Raw genomic sequence first — 21,269 nt, forward strand, 5'->3', positions numbered from 1 at the left:
ATAAGCTCTTGAGATACAGTGCATTGCAAAAGAGTTTGAACTCCTTAAGTGTGCCTTACCTGACAAGTTTGTGGCTGGATGCATTATTGCTAAGTTTCCCCCTTCATGGAGGAACTTTGCCAAAACTCTCAAACACAAGAGACAGGAGATATCAGTTGAAAATCTGATGGTGTCTCTTGATGTTGAGGAGAAAGCTCGGGCTAAGGATAGTACTGAGAAAGGAGAGGGTCAGTCTAGCGCTAACATGGTGCAGAAGAAACCCTACAACAAGAACAAAGGACATAATAAGCCCTCCTTCAATAAGGCTATGAAGACTATAACCTTCAAGAAGAAGATGGTGATAAACAAAGCAGATCTGAGCTGCTTTACCTGTGGAGAGGCTGACCACTTTACTAAGGACTGTCCAGAGCAGGCAGACCGCAAGAAAAAGGTGAAGCATGTCAACACTGTGACCGCTAGCAATGCTGATGGGTAGGTATTTCAATCTCCATGCCGGTGGATTGATATGGGTGCTAATGTTCATGTCTGTGCTGACAAATCCATGTTCACTTCTTACTAGGTCACCCGGGATTCTTAAGTCTTGATGGGGAATGGGTCACATGATTCTGTTCGTGGTATTGGCATGGTAGATCTGAAGTTCACTTTGCGGAAGATTGTGAAGCTGAGGAACATGCAGCATGTCCATACTATGAACAAGAATCTCGTTAGCGGCTCCCTTCTATGCAGAGAAAGATTTAAGGTTGTTTTAGGGTCGACTAAAGTAGATGATTCAAAGTTTGAACAATTTATTGGTAAAGGCTATGAGTGTGGAGGCTTTTACGTTCCGCTTTTCACTTTCTGATTTCAGTAATAAGTATGTGAACCGTATTTGTGTCAATGTTAGTGATGATATAAGTGTTTGGCATTCTTGTTTATGTCACATTAATTTTGGTTTAATGTCTCGGCTATCCAGTTTGATCTTACTTCCGAATTTCACCATTGCCAAATGTTCTAAGTGCCACAGTTGTGTGCAATCAAAGCAACCTCAGAAGCCTCACAAGGTGGACGAGTAGAGAAACCTGGCACCTCCAGAACTCATACATTCTAATCTATGCGAGATGAATGGTGTGTTGACAAAAGGTGGAAAGAGATATTTCATGACACTGATTGATGATACGACTAGATTTTTCTATGTTTATTTGTTGAAAACTAAATATGAAGCTTTAGACTACGTTAAAATTTATAAGGCCAAATTTGAAAATCAATTAAAGAGAAAGATCAAGCGTCTTAGGTCGGCTCGTGGTGGTGAATATTTTTCTAAAATATTTGATGAATTCTTTGAGGAACATGGCATTATTCATGAGAGGACGCCTCCCTACTCGCCCCAATCAAAAGGGGTGGCCGATAGGAAAACCCGCACGTTGACTGACTTGGTGAATTCCATGTTAGACACTGCTGGTTTATCAAAGGCATGGTGGGGGGAAGCTTTGTTGACTTCATGTGATGTCCTGAAAAGAGTTTGTCACAAGAATAAAGAGAAAACCCCTTGAGAATAGTGGGTTGGGAGAAAGCCATCACTTTTGTATTTGCGCACATGGGGATGTTTGGTGAAAGTCAATATTCCAATCACTAATAAGCGCAAACTCGGACAAAAGACAGTGGATTGTATCATTCTAGGTTATGCTCCACGGAGCGTAGGCTATATATTTTTAGTAGTTCAATCCGAGGTACCTGATATGCATGTTGATACTATTATGAAATCTCGTGATGCAACATTTTGTGAGAATATGTTTGCTATGAAAGATATGCATAACATTGCTAGAATTTCTACTGAGATAATTCCGGAATCTAGTACATCTAATGAGTATTTTGAACAATCACATGAGAATGTTACTGAGGAGGATGACAATGAAGCTCCTATACGGAGCAAGAGACAGAGGATTGCAAAATCCTTTGGTGATAATTTCATTGTGTACCTTGTGGATGATACTCCCACATACATGGTAAAGGCATATGCATCTCGAGATGCAGATAACTGGAAATAAGTTGTTGATGAGTGCAGATTGCACACCGTTGGGGAACCCGAGGAAGGTATGATGAGCACAGCAGCAAGTTTTCCCTAAGTAAGAAACCAAGGTTTAATCGACCTGTAGGAGAAAGGCGTGACTTCGGATGGTGTTGCTAGCTGACCAGTGGAAGGCGCACTACCGGCGTCAGCAACAACGTGGAACCTGCACACAACACAACCAAAATACTTTTCCCAACATACAGTGAGGTTGTCAATCTCACCGGTTTTGCTGAACACAAAGGATTAAATGTATCGAGTGGAAGGAGATGCTTGCAGTAATTAAAGAGAAAAGAGCTTGCAGTAAGTAAACCAAGCAGGATTGCAGTGGACGAATTTATCAGTGTAAAGGAAAGGATCGGGGTCCACAGTTCACTAGAGGTGTCTCTCCATAAAGATAAATAACATGCTAGGTGAACAAATTACAGCTGGGCAAATGATAGAATACCGACCATACATGACAAGATGATTACTATGAGATTTGTTTGGGCATTACAACATAATACATAGACCATAATCCAACTGCGTCGATGACTAATAATCCACCTTCCGGTTATCATCCGACCCCCTTCCACTATTAAGTTGCAAGCAACAGATTATTGCATTAAGCAATGTGTGTAAAGTAAACAATAGAATTACCCTCAGATAAAAATGTTGTTTTCTCCCTAGTAGCAACATCACATCTACAATCTTAGAAGTTATTGTCACTCTTCCAGAAAACTAGAGACATGAACCTACTATCGAGCATAAATACCCCCTCTTGGAGATATGTTATTTGTGATCTTGCATGCTCTCCATTGCTAGTAGATAATCTGGCCAAGTAGATAAATAGGTGGAAGGGCGAGGTCGATGGAGGCCAGGGGGCCCACAACACCCGTAGGTGTGGGCCAAGGCCAGGCCGCGCCTAGGGCTGGTCTGCCTGCCCTGCGCCACTTCTTCGACTCCCCTTCGGACTTCGTCTTCGCTACGGTAAAATATTGACTTCGGCTTTTGTTTCGTCCAATTCCAAGAATATTTCCTCTACAACTTTTCTGAAATACAAAACAGCGAAAAACATGGAACTGGCACTGTGGCATCTTGTTAATAGGTTAGTGCCGGTAAATGTATAGAAGTGCAACGAAGCATGAGAAAAACATGTATAAATTGGTGTAAAGCAAACTTAACTCCTGCTCGTCCTTGAGTAGGTGAGTGATAACAAAATAATTTTTGAGGTGACATGAAGCCAACACAATCTTGATCAAGCATTGTAAAGCATTGTAAGCTGGGATCAAAGTACTCTAAACATAGGCATGATAGATATAATTCTAACAATAGAACTTAGCAACTATGTTATAACATGAGTAGTAGCTCAAACAAAGGATCATGAATAATAGTGCATTGAAAGCAACTGTTTGCTTATGATCATAGTGAAAACATAACAAAGTGGTACTCGGCATGTCCTTTATGAAGTAGCAAAACATAAATGCTAGGACACCTTTAAAGTTCAAAGGGTGACTAGATACAAGTAATTTAAGAACAAGCAATAGTCGTAATCATGAATCAATCAATAATAATTTTGGGACTATGTACATTGCACATTGCACTAAGAATGAGAACTATGCACATTGCACTAAGAATTTTGGGACTATTCACTCTTAATTGGTGCATAAAGCAGAAGATGAAGACTCAACATAAAAGTAAAAGAGAGGCTCTTTGCAAAGTAAGCAACATTAACAAGTTTTATAAACCTTCCAAAAAGTATGGTACTCATTAGCTTTGAGCTCTCATTGCCCCTATCATAAGCTTCTTGAATGGTTAAAGTTAATGTGATGACAAATATGAGCTATATTCTTGACAAATCACAAGTTGAAACTCTCATGCCCCTTGAATACGAGTACCTAAACCCCATGCTACTCAACTTAGGTCCCAAATAAGTTATTTTCATTGTAAGTATACATGTATCATCGAGAACCACCAATGGGTACCTCTTGGCCCATGATATGGAAGTACTCTTGTAGGAGCAATCCCATGCTAAAATGACAAGACAAACAGACAATGAGCATCTCAGCAATTTATTATTTACTATGGGTATAGCTTTTTATTGAAAATTCTTCATAGAATGCTCACTATGGTACGCAGTAAATTTCCACCATGAATGATGCATGGCTTAGATTAGCGGCCCAGACATTTCTCTAACACATTTATAAACTCCATGGACTTACAAGTTTCCATTTTATTTCGCAGCGTGTCAACACCCGGATTTTTAAGTCCAGATGCTTATTATGCCATTCATCGCAATCCCAGGAATATTGTTTTTGGAGACATAATAGTTAAGTAGCATAGAGTCATCATTCATTACAATATCGACATAGTCATTACAGAAATAGGATCACATGATCCAGTCTCATTACAACACTTGATCTATTGATCATTACACCAATAAGTAGCGGAAGTGAAGTAGTAGTGGACTATCTATTCCACAGGCAAACGCTTGACGTTAGAAGCTCCTAGTTGTGGTAGACGTCCTGCTGGTCGTCATCCTCGTACTGCTGCTCGGCTTCATATTCTGGACATTTGAATAGCCAGGGACAAAGCCGTGAGTACTTTCAAGTACTCGCAAACTAATACTAAAGTAAGTGCTAACATTGCTATTGAGAGTGTTCTAAGCTCTAAGGTTATTTGCATAAAGCCAATTTTAGTTTAGAAACATTTTAGTAAACAACTCCTCATGTGCTAACTAACTCAAGTGGGAACATTAGTGTCATTCCCACAACTCTGTTGTGATTCAAATTCAAAGTCACCGTTCAAGTTCAAGTTCAAGTTCACCAGTCACAAAGATATAAATTCTGATGACGGAAACAGTATGGCCTTCCCAATTGTCCATATCCGCGGACGCGGCTATTCGAATAAGTTTACACTCTGCAGAGGTTGCACACTTGTGCCACAACATTTGATTACATCCGTCAGGGATAAACCCCGAATAATCGTAACTCAGTACGCGGATCATCAACCGTTAACCTTTCACTTACACATCCTAGTATAGGAACCTCTCCCCATGAGCTTGGCCTCCCGGTGATAACCAACTGTTATCCCGGGAACTGCACAGGGCTTGGCCGTACAATTCACCTCAATTCACGTCATTTCACTTTCAACGGAGGCAGCCTCGGCATAACCCCTATGACTTTTGTTCAGAGGGAACCCATACTAAGACACATAAATTTCCAGCTAAGCCTTACCCATAATCAGGTATTGTGGGGGTACTCAAAGATTGGAATGGTATCGCATCCAACTCAATCATCAGTTCTTAGCCATTTTACCAAGTCAAATTCATGTCATATTCACCTTCAAAATCTTTCAATGGAAATGAATCATCATTCCAAGGTTTTCACCATCATCATTTCACCAACACATGTTCCCATCTAGAGTAGTCAATTTTAGTTTAGCACTAGCATCTAAGTATGAGGGGTACTAAGTAATTTGCTTTGCTTCTAGGCTAACTTGGATACTCTTGTACTAATTCAATACTAACCAAGTGAATCATAAATCAAAAAGTATTTTGATAAAACAAAAGTAAGTAAAGCCTGTAAAGTAAAACTGGGAAATAGGATCATGAACATAAAGTAAATGGGGTAATGCCTTGCTCATGATGAGCTTTGCACTTTGCAAGAGTATTATCTTGCCTTGGTTGGGGAATTGGTCAAAGTGGTCTTCTTCTCCCTAGAAGTAGACCTCCTCCTCCTCTTGATACTCCTCGGTACTAGCATCTAAAATACGAATACGGGGTACAGAATCATCATACCAAACTTATTTACTAAACTAAGCACACACATGATTCATACCACTTAAACTAGCATCACACATTACTATTAAGTTGGTGGATGTGTTTTCTTATTTAAGAAAAATAATTTCCTCTCATACTAACTTAGATGTTACTTTCAATTACTTAGAGAAATAATTTCCTCTCATTATCTTATTAAGATTTAATTTCTCTCATGAATAATATATGACCTAGGTTGACCAAAGTCAACCTCTTCATACTTATCATTTAAGAAAATGATTTAACTGAGGGGTAGCACCTCATACAATTTAATCCTAACATGGTAAAGATTTAATATCATCAAACAATTCATATGAGACCTAAATGACCAGAGTCTCTACCTCATTTTGAAATGTTTGTGACAAGATTTAAATGAGAGAAAAACTCCCATATTATTTCTTAATAGTTTTGGATAATATCTTTGACTAGAAATAGCCATATAGTCCTTTAATTAAACTAGGCCATGATCATTCAAAGTAAGCATGGCATATTTTTGCAGAAACAATTAGTACAAGTGAAATGTGATTTATAGGAGTTGGAATCAACTCAAAAGCATTTTTGGTTGATTTTTAATAATTATTCTAAGTCAGAAAAGTCCTTGTTTGTTTATTTTTCTACTTTAATTCTATAACAGATCTAGGGTTCAATCTAGTGGCATTGTGTAGATAAAATTCTAAGCTTTCCAAATATATAAAGTTTGTAAAATTTGGCCAAGTAGATTTGTCCCTATTAAATTTTAAAATTGACATCAGATTGTAAAATTCATCTATTCTGGATTTTTGAATTTGAATAGTTGGGCTGGCGGGAAACTAAAGGGATGTGCAGTGTGAGAGAGAGATGGGCCGGCCCAGCTTCGCAGCAGGCCAGCTGACAGCATGGGGACCACCTGTCTGTGGGTTAAAACGAGCGAAGCGGTACGGGAAAGGAGGGCCGTGCGATTAGAGGCTAGATTGACGGCTCAGGGTGCTCTTCTTCTCCGGCGAGAGGGGGACTTACGGGCGGCGGAGGTAGGGGTCGGAGAGCTCGTCGGAGCTCCGGCAGTCGTCGGAGGTGTGCGCAGATACGTTGTCGATGAAGGGGAAGCCGATGGTAGCAGTTGCGTCGTCTGGGGCGGCTTCCTTCTCCGGCGATTGTTGGCGACGGTGAGCGGTGGTGATCTTGCGATTGGAGGTCTCCGGTGGCTAATCGAGCGAGTGTGGTGGTCGAGGCGAGTCTGTGTGAGGAGAGGAAGTGAGTGGAGTGCTCAATTTGAGAAGAGGAAGGCCCCTTTTATAGCTGCGGGAGGTGGCCGTGGCGCTCGGCTAGGTCGTCGACGGCGTCGTCGTTCCAGGGCGGCGAAGAGGCAAGGGATGGGTGCGTACGGTTGCTGATGTCCAGGCGAGGCTGACGCGCGTGATTGTGGTGAAGACGAGGGTCGAAAGCGACGATGAGTTTGACGGGAGCGTGCGGCACTGTGGCGGACGATCGTCGTCGTGGTCGTCGCCTACGGCGTTCCCACGGGCCAATGGCCATGTCTGGGCGGTGCAGGGTGATGTGGTGCGTCCACTGGCGCAGAGAGTGAGGGCGGAGGTGACGCGAGGGCGCGGGACGGCTGACGCTCTGGGCGTGCCAGGATGCTCGCCATGCGCGCACTGGCGCGTGCATGGGCATGTCTGGGCGCGTCTAGGCGTGTTGTTTTCTGCCTGTTGTGAGTGCTTCTCTCGTCGAGGCTGATGCTGGGCAGGGTCAGGAGAGTGAGAGGGAGTGGCTAGACACGGTGGAGCAGGCTGGAGTGGAGAGGTGAGGGCGATGGCACGAGCTGGCCATGCCATGCCACGGCATGGTCATGCTCTGGTCAAGTGAGCAAGCTCCAGTGCTTGGCAGGTGATGGAAAAGGTGCAGGGTGGTGAGGTGATGCCCCAGGGCTGCAGAGAGGCTCAGGGTTGGACTTGGTCCAACCAATTTCTCAGCATGGGCATGAATTCTACCTCTGCCCAAAAGGTGTTTGATGAAATGCCCGAAAGAAACTAATTTTTGAATTTTGCAAATATTTTTGGTGGGTTGTAATCATATATTAAGAGAAGTAGAATGGAGGTGGTGGTGGTCAAAATGGTGTAGATTTGCAAAATCACATATTGCATATGATCTTGAATTTGTTTCAAAGTCTCCACTTGGCTTGCTTCTCATTTGAAATTGAGACAGAGTTTGGGGTGATGGTTTTGGGCAAAGTTGTTCTCCTTGATGGTGTCTTGGATGAGGTGCAAAGAGTTGGCAAAGTGTAGAAAGGAATTTTCAAAAACCAGGGGCTCAAAGTGGGTATCATGCTGAAAATGGCACAAGTGACCATAATTGCATTTGAGCTCAAATTTGATTCAAATTTGATTTGATTTGAGTTTCTTTGATTCCAAAAGTGTTAATAAGTGTTTAGTATCCATTTACAACCAATGGTGCAAACCAAAATGGTCTAGGTTAAGGATTTGCAAAAATGGCATAGGCCATATGTGTGTGTTGAGTTGATTTTTATAATTTCTTTTCTCATTTCTTTTTATTTGTATTTGGATGATAATGAGATCATGGTTACGGTTTTAGAGTAAGTGTAAACACACAAGCAAGCATCATGGCAAAATGCACACTCAAATAATTAATAAGGTGAGCTATATGCATAGTCCTATATGATGAGAAAAAGTTTTTGTTGGTTCTAATTTTTGGGTTTTTGGAACTCTCTCTTTCTTCTTTTATTGAAAACTTGGGATGTTACAAACCCTTCCCCCTTACAAAAGATCTCGTCCCGAGATCTAAAGAAAACTAGGTACTAAAGAGATCTGGGTAGTCGACTAACCAGTCCTCTGGTTCTTGCAAACCATCAAACTTTTTGTAACCATCTGGTAACTTGAAGCCAGAAGGGACCCGAGTTCTGCGAACCCGTTGGGTAAAGCAGGGAAGTCCACACATATCTTCTTCATCGATTTCTGGCGAATGCCGCCTAGATCTATTTTCACGTGCTCTATCGACTCGAGCTTGTGCCCCTATGTTTCTTGCGTCATTCGCTCGTGGAGGATCTCGCGCCAACGTGGTGGGTCGAGGACTATTTATCCTTGGAGCGCTTTCAGGTTGTGGTGTGCTTGAGCTTGCGAAGGCTGTTCCCATGGCTCCAACTTCCGCCATAGCCATTTGATACAGTGCTTCCCTATGTTTCTTGCGTCATTCGCTCGTGGAGGATCTCGCGCCACCGTGGTGGGTCGAGGACTATTTCTCCTTGGAGCGCTTTCAGGTTGTGGTGTGCTTGAGCTTGCGAAGGCTGTTCCCATGGCTCCAACTTCCGCCATAGCCATTTGATACAGTGCTTCCCTGGGCTCTCAAGGAGGTGGCCTGGATGCCAGTATGAAAGCTTGAGTCGCCATGTATCCTGCTTTCGGTGTTTTGGGGATGATGTTCCCCCTTGTGTCTATCGACATAAAAGACATGTCGAGGTTCTGGATCAGATGCTCCCGCCCATGCTTGGGTATGCGTGCCAACTGAGATCTTCCTCTTGCATGCGCTGCTCTGTGGTTATCTCCCGAAGTTCCTGATTGTAGGCTTAGTTCAGCTCTACGTGCGCTCGACGCGGAGGCTGCAGCTTTCCTTTGTTCAAGTACAACTTTTTCTTTTTCTATCTCCCGTCTGGCACGAACGAGTCTATATTGATATGCTTGCAGCGCTTCTAACGTAGCTGTAGTGGTCATCGGCTCCGTGCCATTCATGGCTCTTGATGCTCTATCCCAGGCTGCCTGTGAAAGTTGCAATTTCTCGCGAGGTGTAGGCCCGACATATTTGTTTCCTAATCCTCGCATGAGATCAGCGGGATCGATGTAAGGATTTACCAAATCATCAAAAGCCTCTGATGTTTCATCCTCTTAGCGACTTGATTCGCCAATTGCACAGACCTGATGATATATTGTAGCTTTTTCCTCTTCAGGGTCGGTGACGCCGTCATATAGATCGGCGAAGACCTCCTGTCGTCGTGGCGAACGAGCAGATGCCATGGGATGGCTTAAGTTGGGGCCGAATGGGCGCTAGAGGATTCGGGGGAGGGTTTTTGATTAGATTGGATGAACTTCCGGATGCTTTCCTCAAGAACCAGGCCTAAGCCAGAGTTAGAAGAAGAAAGACACAAGGAAGAACTCTGCTCTAGATCTTTCTCTTCATTGATCTTATGAGGTTACAAGTTTCTGGCTACAAGCGTCTCATATCTCAGGTTGTGCCCACGAAGGGTTGTGCCCCCTCTCCTTATATAGGGGAGAGGGTGGCTTACAGGGGAAGAAACCCTAGGAAACCCTAATGGCATCTTTGATTAGACAAACTACTTTACAAAGTTACTTTAATCATAGGTGACGCCGGTATCTTCTTTAATCAGGGAGGCTGACGTCCTCCGGTTGCTTTTGGCGTCACCTTGTTCTTTGGCGCCAGGGCTTCGTTTAAAGCTACTTTGCTTAGCTCATCTTTGTCCTCTAGCTCTGGAGAGAATCTTTGACCAGTCTTGCCGACAAGCTACAGTGCACTTCTTACCGGTCATCCGGTGTCTTCTTAGCTTATACCGGTATACCCCTCTTCGGGATACCGGTATGGACTTACTCAGCCCAACGCTTAACTTCGAGCTCCGGATTAAACATTAAACCGGTATCTTGATGGCTCAAACCATCCGGTTTGGCATGCCTTTGGCATACCGGGGGTCATCCCCCCAACATTAGTCCCTGAAGCTGGTATAGTCCGGTGGATTTTATCCGACGGACCATGCCAGGTTCCCGCATCCTAAGGTACCGGTTTAATCTTTCCGGTTGTCAGTTAAATCCTCCGGCATCTTCGCCGGACTTACATCTTCCTCTCTTTGCAATGTACTCCTGGTATCTTCTCTTCCGGTGTCTTTGTTATTAAACTCTTCATCGGTGAAGTCGAGAATTTCTCAGGTACAGTGCCTATCAGAGACATGCGCACTGTATCTGACGCGCCAGTACCAGGGGTCATTTCCCTTCGGCTTCTGCGCCTGCATTTATTGCGCCACACTGGATCCCGGCCGCCGTTCCGGATCCGTGCGGCCTCCCTGTGGCATTCTATTTTTCGTGCGTGTATCACCGCGCCACGTGGCGGCCCACGAAGTGAACCGCCGTGGCCCAGCGGTTGCCAGCCCACTACTTCCTTCTTCTATTTAGAGGGAGTGTGGTTCCACTTCAACTTCTTCCCCGCACTCGCCCACTCTCCAGCCCTTCGAGCTCTTCGCCCCTTGCAATCTCGTCGCCACCGGTCGCCGCCAGAGCTCCGCTCCGACGGACCTGCACCGTTGCTCCCGCTGCGCTGAAGGTCTCCGCCGCGGAGAGATCCACCAGCGTTCCTTCGCCGCCGCTGCTTCGAGATTTCCTCTGTGACTTTTGCCCTTCTCCGTCGCCAGCCCTCGCCGACGTCCACGAGCTCGCCGCTGCTCCGGCGACCTTCCCCCTCAGCGTCTCCGCCGCCCCAGGTTAGGCCCGAAACGCATTTGCTTCTTTCTTCGTTGCTCTTTAGATCTTGGGCCGGTAGGGTATTTATTTTCTCTTTTTTGTTGCTTTTCCTCTTACTCGTAGATCTTCGCGCAAGGGTAGATCTTGGGAAATCTGTTTTTCGGTAGAATCCGGCATCGTTCAGCCCTTATGTCTAGCGAAGGGTATTCTTCCAAATCCTCCTCGAGTAGCCGCCAGAGCGAAGCCTCCGACAGTCTTTCTGCCGAAATCTCCCGGATGGAGTCTGACACCGGAAGAGGTCAAGAGGCCGGCAGCTCCAGCCAGGGTTATGGGGTGGATCTTTCCGGTATCACCCGCGGAGCCTGGAAAGGTTCCGACGTGACACAACACGAGATTGACTGGTTGTACCGTTCCCGGAGGATACCGGCAGAAGTTTCCTGCCGGCTTCCGCGCGACGAGATCGAACCGGCACTCGAACCCGGTGAGTCCGTCGTTTTCCTCGCTCATTTTGAGCGCGGTTTCGGCCTTCCTGCCTCCGACTTCTTTCGCGAGTTTCTGGATTTTTATCAACTCCAGCCTCACCACCTTCCTTGCAATGCCATTTTTTTACCTTCCTTGCTATGTTTCCTTTATGGAGGGCTACATCGGCTTTCGTCCCACTGAGGAAAATTTTGCTCGCTTCTTTAGCCTTCGGATCAATTCGGTCGAAGGAAAAGAAATTCCTAAGCCCAAACCCCCCGTTCAATGCGGGTCTTGCATCATCGGCTCCCGCCAAGGGAGCGCCTTTTTTAAGTTCTCCGGTCTCGAGTCATGTCGGGCATGGCAAGAGACCTTTTTCTATGTGAAGAACACCGGCGAGACTGATCTCATCAATCTGCCGGCCTTCAATCCGGCGGTGCCCACGAAGGCCAACTGGAGCTTTAATCCGAAGACTAATCACATCGAGACCAACCGGATTATCCGCTTCATGGAGAATCTGATGAAGGAGACGAACATTAGTTCTGACGATATCATTCACACCTTCATCTCACACCGGGTTCTTCCCCTCCAACGCCGGGCACATAAGATAAGTGAAATGTATGGCCCTCGTGATCCCACCAAGATCACCGGCCTCCCTCTGAGCAAGGAGGACATAGTGCTTAAGGCTAGGCAGATCTGTCAAACAGATATGCCGATGGACTGGGAGTGGGGCTTCGTGCCTCTCAGCACCACCAACCCTCCAACTGATGAAGTAAGAGATTATGCAATCCGGGTTGTTGTACCGGTAGCTTTTATGTTGTGGCTAACTATCTTTCCATTCTTTTTCAGGCCAAAGAGCGGTTTCCTCGCATCGCTGCGGAGAAACGAGGTCCTCGCCAGAAGCGGGATCTTGACGCGGAGGACCCCGATCCTTACATTCACTGGACCGACCTCAAGATGGGCCGCACCCACACCTCGCATCCCGGTAACTTTTCAGCTAAAGCTGCCGGTTCCGATGACGATGTCACTATCCTTGAGGTAGTTTTCTCTTCCGGTTTCTCATGCTCTTTGTTATTTCCCTTCTGTAGATGCTCCCTCAGCTAGCACCCAACCACAGGTTCATGAGCACGCGGCTCCGCTGCAGGCCGAGGTTGGCCGCGAGTTCCTGGAGAAACTCACCTCCCAGGGCAAGAAGAACAAGGCTCCGGCACCAGATGCCGGTTCAAGCCAAGGCCCTCCCGCCAAACGCTCCCGGACGGAGGTCGTCGGAGGGAAAGCAGTAGGCAAGAGGCGCTACCAAGGCAAACAGATGCCGGTTGCTTCCGGGTAAGCCTTTGTCTCTCTGTTTGCTTTGTTTTACAAACTTTTTCTCCCGGTTGCTTTTTCCGACCCTTTCTCCTTTTCTTGCTCAGCCCTGCGCTCAAGCTCTCCAAGAGCGCCAGCGGCCCGAGGCCTGAGAGCTCTGAGGGAACCGCAAGGACCTCATCTCCTCTTCACTCAAGCTCGGTACCATCTGGTACCGGCAACACTTCTGCCTCCCCTCTGGGAGGCACTCCAAGTGCGGGCCGCGCGGCCCCTACACCTCCACATCACCGCGCGGAGGAGGAGCACGTCTCCCCTCCTGAAACACAAGACACCGGCGCCAGCAACATCGGTGCCGACTCTGAAGCTGTCGGGAGGGCGGAACCTCTGGTTCCTCCCGTCCCCAAAAGAAAGAAGAAGAAGACTACGGACTCTTCCCCCTCCAAGCCCTTGCCGGACTCTTCCGTGCCGGCAAGTTATACTCTGGGCCAGGACGCACCCGACGTCCGCTCGTCGCCTCCGCCAGAAGCTCCCACCATCGAGCCAACCGGGGCCACGCCGACGCCGCCGCCAAGCCAATGACCTACCGCGGACGAGCCTGCAGCAACTTCAAGCCAAGGGCCCGCTGCGGCCAAGCCGACGCCGCCGCCAGAAGGCACTAAGCCCCTCAAGCCAGAATCTTTCAAGGGGAAGGCCACGGCTTCCGGCACTGCTACATCTAGCTCGCAGCAGTTGGCGCTGCACGCCGGCCGCGCCGCTGTTGCAGCCGGAGAAACTGCCACTGGTCTGCTGGGCCAGATTACAGAGCTGAAGCGCGGAGGCAACGAGCTGGGGCACTTGCTCGAGTACGCTGAAAAGTGGAATCGAGCGGATGTGTCCGCGGCTACGCGCGGCTTGGGGAAGGACCGGCTTCCGGCGATTGACCCCGCTGGACCCCGGTGCACTGAACAGCACTTCATCCGGCTGCGGCGCGCGGTGAGGGAGCTTGACAACGCGTGGCACGATGCCACCAACAACGTGGTGGTAAGTTACACCCAACTCTTTGCAATTTTTTCAGCTCAAGCCGGTTTCACTTTTTCCGGATTATGTGTATCTCCTCAGTCCCCGAGTTTCGTGTTGAGAGCGTAGCTCTTAGCGCGAAACTTAGTCAAGAATATAAAGAAACCATCTTCTTCTCATAGCCATTTTCACTTGAACAGAGCACGGCGGACGCCCGGAAGCGCCTCTTTGAGGAGCTTCTGTGGGAGCACCGGGATCTTTCCGAGGCCCACAGCCACTGCCAAGGTGAGCTCTTTTATCTCCGGCTTCTTTTCACCGGTTAGTTTTCCTTTTCGTTACTTACAATTTGTTTGCATAACAGCTATCCCGGAAGCCTCCATTGAGGCCCTCAAGGCCCAGCTCAGCACCCTTCAAGGTATGGCTCCTTTTCCGGTTAACTCATCTTTCTGCATTTTACCCATTATAACTTCGTTAACATTTTCTTCCCGGACTCTAGGTGAAAAGGAGCAGCTTATCCAGGAGCATCGCAAGGCTCTAGACGCCCAGAAGGCCATTTCCAGAGGGCTGAAGGACGAGCTCATCCAATTTGGGCTCCGGCATGATCAGGAGCTGAAGGATGCCAAAGCTGCAGCTGAGGCTAAGCTCAATGAGGCCCTGGAGGATTCTGTCAACTCCACCGCGGTGCTGCGGGCAGAGCTGGAGGAGGGAGGTAAGGCGCAGAAAACGGCTGAAGATCGGGCCGCCCTCCTAGAGGCAGAGCAGAAGGAGTATGACCAACTGGTCATGCAAACCGACGCCCTCGCCCTCAGTAAGTTTTTCTTCTTTCTTTTCCGGCTTGTGCTTATAAGCTTATTTCTTCCGGTAGCATGTTCTTATCTTTTTCCTTTGTCTTGCAGGGCTCTTTCCGGACTCACAGGCGTTTGCGCAGAGAAAGGTGGCAGAGCGCCGGGTTCAACAAGAGTTCAAGAACCCGGATGCGCCCTAGGATCCTTATGACCATCTGGTCGCGCTTTCTGCCCGGGTCTCGCACATGCGCGCGGTGGACCGGAATCTTGCCGATATCCCCGACGTGGAGATCCAGCTCTTCAAGGTGCTATGGCCTGAGGAGGAGGTGCCGGCTAACCTGACGCTCACCTCCGAATGCCTGAAAGGTGCCGGCCGGAGGATCCGCGAGTGGCAATGGTCAGCGGCTCGTGCCGGAGCAGACGAGGCGCTACGCACCGCATGTTCCTGGTATGAGGACTTGGACCTGGACGCCTTCTTCACCGTGCGCCAAGATGCTCCCACCGACATGGATCCGGCTCTCACCACCAAACGGAAGGACCGCGCCTACCGGATAGCAGAATACGCGGCAGTCCGCACCTTCATTCCTCCTCCTCCTGGTGTCACTGATTATCTTAGTGACTACGAAGAAGAGGAAGATGCCGATGAGGATGCCGGAGAAGACGATGCTCTTCCGAATGGCGGTAATGTGCCTCCAGAAGCTCCTGGTGCCGGTGATATTCCTCCTGAAGCTCCCCTTGCCTGAATGTGCTTATTTTGCGCTTGTTGCGCCCTGTTGACTCAAAACAATGCTTATTAATTCCACCCCAGTATGCCGGGGGTTATGATGTAATATAACACTTAGCCGTTCTTTTGGCTGCGATACCATATTATCTGCCGGTATGTTTTACCGGTAGGCTATCAAGTTATGTTTGTTTATTGACTTAGCATTTTGCTTATTGTTTGCTTTGATCCTGTACTGCAAAGATTCCGGAATTGTTTTCGCATCCAATCCGATGCACACTTGGCTCTTTTACTTTGGCTCTGCCTACCTCTTTTGGGTGTTTTGGCGTATGAGGCACAAAGTTCTTTTACCAAGCAAGCACTTTCTTGAACTTAGAAACAACTCGAAATTTTCACAAAAAACCGGTTTAGCCGGGGTTAGTTAAAATTTTCCGGATTGTTCGTTCCCACTATCTCTTTTGGTAGTTCACGTGCTTAATTCCTACCGGTTTATCTTGCTTGCCATGAAGCCGGGTTGCGGACAGCAGCAGAGTCGAAGACTCCGGTAGGTTTTAGCACGTTACTAAACCGGAAAGAAAAAATGTTCAACAAGCAACCGGTAAACTGAAAAAATAAACATATTGCATGCAATTTTAGTAGGGGTAGTCCCCGAGATTCATTCGAGGTTCCGACATCTTTTATTCATAGCAAATAAGGTACAAAAAGGAACTTCTTACACCACATCTTCATGAGTAGAAAGGACGCAACAGAGCTATGTTCCATGGACGCTTGGTCTCATCTCCGGATCTGTCCGCCTTGCCTTCTTTCCATTCTTGTGCATCGATCAGGTAATAGGCATCATTGTGGAGAGCTTTGCTCACAATGAAAGGTTCCTCCCATGGGGTGAGAGCTTATGCCGGCCTTCAGTGCGCTGCACTAGGCGTAGCACCAGATCTCCTTCCCGGAATACCCTCGGGTTAACCTTCCGGCTATGATAGCGTCTGAGGTTTTGCTGGTAAATGGCTGTTCTTGCCAATGCCAATTCTCTTGCTTCTTCTAGCAAGTCCACATCATTTTCTCGGGCCTCTTTTACCTCTTGTTCGGTATAGAGTTGCACCCTTGGTGAGTCATGGAGAATGTCGGTTGGTATGACCGCTTCTACTCCGTAAACCATAAAGAATGGAGTGTATCCGGTAGACCGGTTTGGAGTCGTTCTTATGCTCCACAGCACTGATGGCAGCTCATCAAGCCAACACCCCGGTGTCTTTTCGATTGACTCGATGAGCCTTGGTTTTATACCGGAAAGCACCAGCGCATTTGTTCTTTCCACTTGGTCATTGCCTTGCGGGTGTGCCACTGAGCACAAATCCAACCGGATATTGTTATCCTCACAGAATCGCTTGAACTCACCTTGGGCAAAGTTTGAGCCATTGTCAGTTATGATACTATGTGGGTATCCGTACCGCAGGATGACATCCTTTAAGAACTTCACCGCTGTGTGCCCATCGCATTTTGCAATAGGTTTTACTTCGAGCCACTTGGTGAATTTATCCACCATGACCAAGATGTGGGTCATGCTTCCCCTTGCAGTTTTGAATGGGCCAACCATATCAAGGCACCAAACAGCAAACGGCTAAGTTAGCGGTATGGTTTTTAAACCGGATGCCGGGGTATGATTTTGCTTGGCGTACCTCTGGCATCCATTGCATTTTCGTACCAGATCCTCAGCATTTTTCAAAGCAGTGGGCCAATAGAACCCATGCCGGAATACTTTTGCCACCAACGCCCTTGACGAAGCGTGGTGCCCACATTCCCCTTGGTAAATCTCCACAAGCATTTCTTTTCCCTCTTCCGGTTCCACACATCTTTGAAGGACACCGGTAACACACTACTAGGAAAAAGCTTATAGCCGCACTCCTTACCGCCGGCGAGTACGGTTTGAGGTGGCCGGCGGTAAGTTACCGCCGGCAAGCTGGTTTGGGGTCGCCGGGGATAGACCCATTACCGCCGGCGAGTTGAAAGTGAAACCGCCAGGGGTAGGTTGGCCCGAGATCACCTAGATGAACCTCCCATTACCGCCGGCGATTTGGCCCAAAAATGTCGGGAGTAACTTTAATACCACTGGCGAAAATAAATTATATTCGTCTGGGGTAAACTGGACTGATGTGAACCAATTAGACCGTAATTTACCGCCGGCTTTTCCAGCTGAAACTCGCCGGGGGTATTTCGGCCTATGCCACCTCTTCCACCTCCACCTACCACCCACGACCCAACCCCCACCGCACCCACACATCACACACCCACCGGCTCTCTCTCTCCCAAATCCTCTCATCGACGCGCTCCCCGACAAGCTCCGCGGGGAGGCGCTCGACCTGCAGCACGGAGCCGCCTTCCTCCCGCGCGTCCGCATCGTCTCCGGAACCGACGCCACCGTCACCAAGAACTCCGACCTCGTCGTCATCACGGCCGGGGCCAGGCAGATCCCGGGCATCTGCTACCGCCGCTACGCCGCTCAGCGACCTTGCCGTGGGGCGCCATGGCCTCCGAAAATTCGCCCCCTCCGCTTTCCCCCTCCACATCGATGCTCCATGGCGCGGGCGCCGGGATCCATCACTCGATTTGTCATCTTCGCTCCTCTTCTCCACCGCTCGAGCCCGACGAGATCCGTGGAGAGCAGCCGGCGGCCGGCGAAGATCCTTGGTGATCCGCACGGGTACGGCGAGGTTCTTGGTGTTCCACGCGGCCAGCGAGGTTTGTGGGGAGCCGCAGATGTCTGACCACGTCCACATGGAGACGCAGGGCGGCCGCAAGTTTCGCAGAAGAGCCGAAGGTACATTGATCTTGTTTTTCTGATCTATACTTGCCCCTGATGGTGAAATCCCAGCAGCGATGTGCTGATTTTTGTTGATTTTTGTGTGTAAATATTGTATTCTGGGAACTTGTGATTGACAGTAGTGAGTGTAGATATAAATACAATCAAGGCAAACGTAACAAAAACTAGTTCTTGCGTATGGTTCTGAATTTGGACTGTGACCGGAACCGATATTGCGCAAGTATTGGTCAATCTTTAAATGCTATGTTGTGACATTGTAAACCAATTTAGTACAGTCTCATTGTCGGTCTTTATCCAGGCACTCGGTGATTTGGAGCAGGACCCGGTGGCCAGCATCTATGTGGAGAAGCTGATGTCTGGTGTTGTCCGTGTGGAGCTGCATGCTGGAAGCGAGGTTCTCAAGTCATGGCCTTCGTTCAAGCAGAAGCGCAAGAAGGTATATCCCTCTTGCTTAAATTCAATCTTGTCACTTGCACGTTCAGAGTTTGATGCAGGTTGTCATGAAGCACAAATTCAAAACAATAGGAAGAAACTCTGAGTCTGTCGTCTCTTGCTGTTTGTTTCTCCTGATGATTCTGCTTGTTAGTTGCACTGAAATTCGCTAGCGCAAGACACGATTGTTCAATTATCCACAAATCGATTGCTGTTGTTCCCAAAAATGGGCGCATGCTTTTTCAGTTTTTGTTATATCTGACAGAGCCAAGTTGTAGGATAACTTTGTTTGAGTTGCATAGTCTGGCTAGGGATAGATATATATCTGCTTTAACTTAGTGTCATGAAATATACTGAGTGCTTTAACTTAGTTTGCTTTAATCTAGTGCATCTTGTGTAAAGTTATGACCGTGTCTGTCTGTGAATGAACTGAGAACTTCAAAGCTCATCTCCTTGTTTGTGTTTTGTTCTTACGTTTTAGCAAGATAGGATGGAAATGAGATGGCTGCTAATTATGTTAATTGTGAACTAACAGATTTAGTAAATATGACTTTGGTTCATTATCGGTTAATGCTGAATTTACATAATTTACTGAACACACAAAAGGATAATTGGCTTGAGATATGCATATGTTTACAGAGTTTGGGGATTTGGCACCCGTTTGCTAACATAGCAATAGAGTGATATGGAAGCTAATTCCAAAATAACCCCTAGATAATTCAGTCAACAGCATTGCATAATTATATTTTGGTCATCCGCAGCTCATTCCCGAGGAGGGTGGAGGCACGAGGATGAGGGAGGACTGGCATCTTGGCAATAATTGATTTCTCAATGTTATCCTGCAGGTATGTCTTACTTTCCAATGAATTTATATTCGGGTGTGCTTCATGTATGTGTATCATCATTTGGTTTGAGTTCATACTAAATCAGAGAATGTTTCCTTGACTACCACTTGCTGTATATGATTCTTGCGGATTCATGGAGATCATCTAATGGATATGCTCATAGCTCTGGATATGTACATCATCTATCTCATCCAGGTAATGAGTTAAATGTCAAATGTCTCCGGTGGAGGAAAGAGGAGGCGGCGCGGTGCAGCAGCCATGGCGGCGCAGCTGGCCGGCTCGTCGATGCTATGTGCGTTGATTCGACAGCTCACGCGACTCCGTCGATCCCACCAGTCTGCGTCGTGCGCGTGGATAGGGAGCGCGGTGCGTACGGTACTGTAGGCAGCCGCGCGGGCGCTGGCGACCAGCAGGTCGAGCTGCTTGTCCCGGAGACGCCGCCGTCCAGGGCCTTGTCGGCGTTGGCTCTAAATTTGTTAAGTGTTGTGTTTTTTTACATGGACCTTTTTGTTGCTACCGCTATTCTGAAATATAAGCAGTTTTTAAATAGAGTGTGAATTTTTTATTCTATATCTGAAGGTTTTGTGATTTCTCAGGCTTTTTTTTTTAAATCCTAAAATACTTACCGCTGGCGCATTGGGCTATTTGCCGGCGGTAACTTAATACCCCCGGCGGATCGGAAAGCGCCAGCGGTAAATAATACCCCCGGCGAGTTGGCTGAGGCGCCGGCGGTAATCTGGGTTACCCCCGGCGGTTTGCAATGCGCCGGCGGTAAGGCATTACCACCGGCGAGGTGATCGCCGGCGAATAGAAACGTGCCGGCGGTAGCAAATTCCGTGCGCCGGCGGTAAGCACATGCCTAGTAGTGACACTTCTCTTGTACACCTCGCCATTGATGATGGTGTATACTTTGGACCTTCTCTGGATCCTTCTGGACTCATTTTCGTCAACCGGCAAGGTGTCGTTGATCAGGAATTCCTTAATAGGTTTAACCCAAGATGGTGCCTCTCGAACCAGAAACACCGGTACGCCTATCTCCACGTTATCCACCAGCATTGTTTCTTCCGGTATGGACGCAGCAGTCCCCGAGCTTGCCGGAACAGTCCCCGAGTTTCCTTCATCGATATCCATTGGTACAACATATGATTCCGGTACAAAAATGGATTCCGATTCCGGGCTTGGCTTGATCGATGGTACTCTTAAGTGTGCCAAGGCTATTCCGGGAGGAATTTCTTGCCTAGATGAGCCCAGTTTGGACAAAGCATCCGCGGCTTCATTTTCCGCTCGTGGCACATGGTGAAACTCACAGCCCTCAAAGAAGCCGGCAATCTTTTGCACGTGAAACCGGTATGAAGCCATGTTGGCATCTTTTGCGTCCCAATCTCCGGAACATTGTTGCACCACTAGATCTGAATCTCCGTAGCAAATGATCCGGTGCGCACCGATTTCTTTTGCGACCTTAAGTCCATGAATCAAAGCCTCGTATTCAGCGCATTGTTGGATGCCCTGAAATGCACGTGCAAAACATACCGGAGGTGATCTCCCTTAGGTGAAGTAAGTACCACACCGACATCTAGACCCTCTTTGAGTTTGGATCCGTCAAAGTGCATCTTCCAGTATTCTA

The 21,269-nt window shown here is 47.6% G+C and overlaps 1 long non-coding RNA gene across 2 annotated transcripts; it reads left to right on the forward strand.

The window, feature by feature from the left end:
- The first annotated feature begins 18,372 nt into the window (after nucleotides 1-18,372).
- Nucleotides 18,373-20,215, forward strand: LOC127331450 (uncharacterized). 2 transcript variants are annotated; one of them, XR_007869761.1, is made up of 3 exons: nucleotides 18,373-18,804; nucleotides 19,562-19,645; nucleotides 19,841-20,215. It is a non-coding gene; the product is annotated as an uncharacterized lncRNA (long non-coding RNA). The 2 variants fall into 2 exon arrangements; XR_007869760.1 differs by having other exon boundaries at nucleotides 19,562-20,215.
- Nucleotides 20,216-21,269: the final 1,054 nt, after the last annotated feature.

This window comes from Lolium perenne, chromosome 2, assembly GCF_019359855.2.
Source record: "Lolium perenne isolate Kyuss_39 chromosome 2, Kyuss_2.0, whole genome shotgun sequence".
Classification (NCBI taxonomy): Eukaryota; Viridiplantae; Streptophyta; class Magnoliopsida; order Poales; family Poaceae; genus Lolium; species Lolium perenne.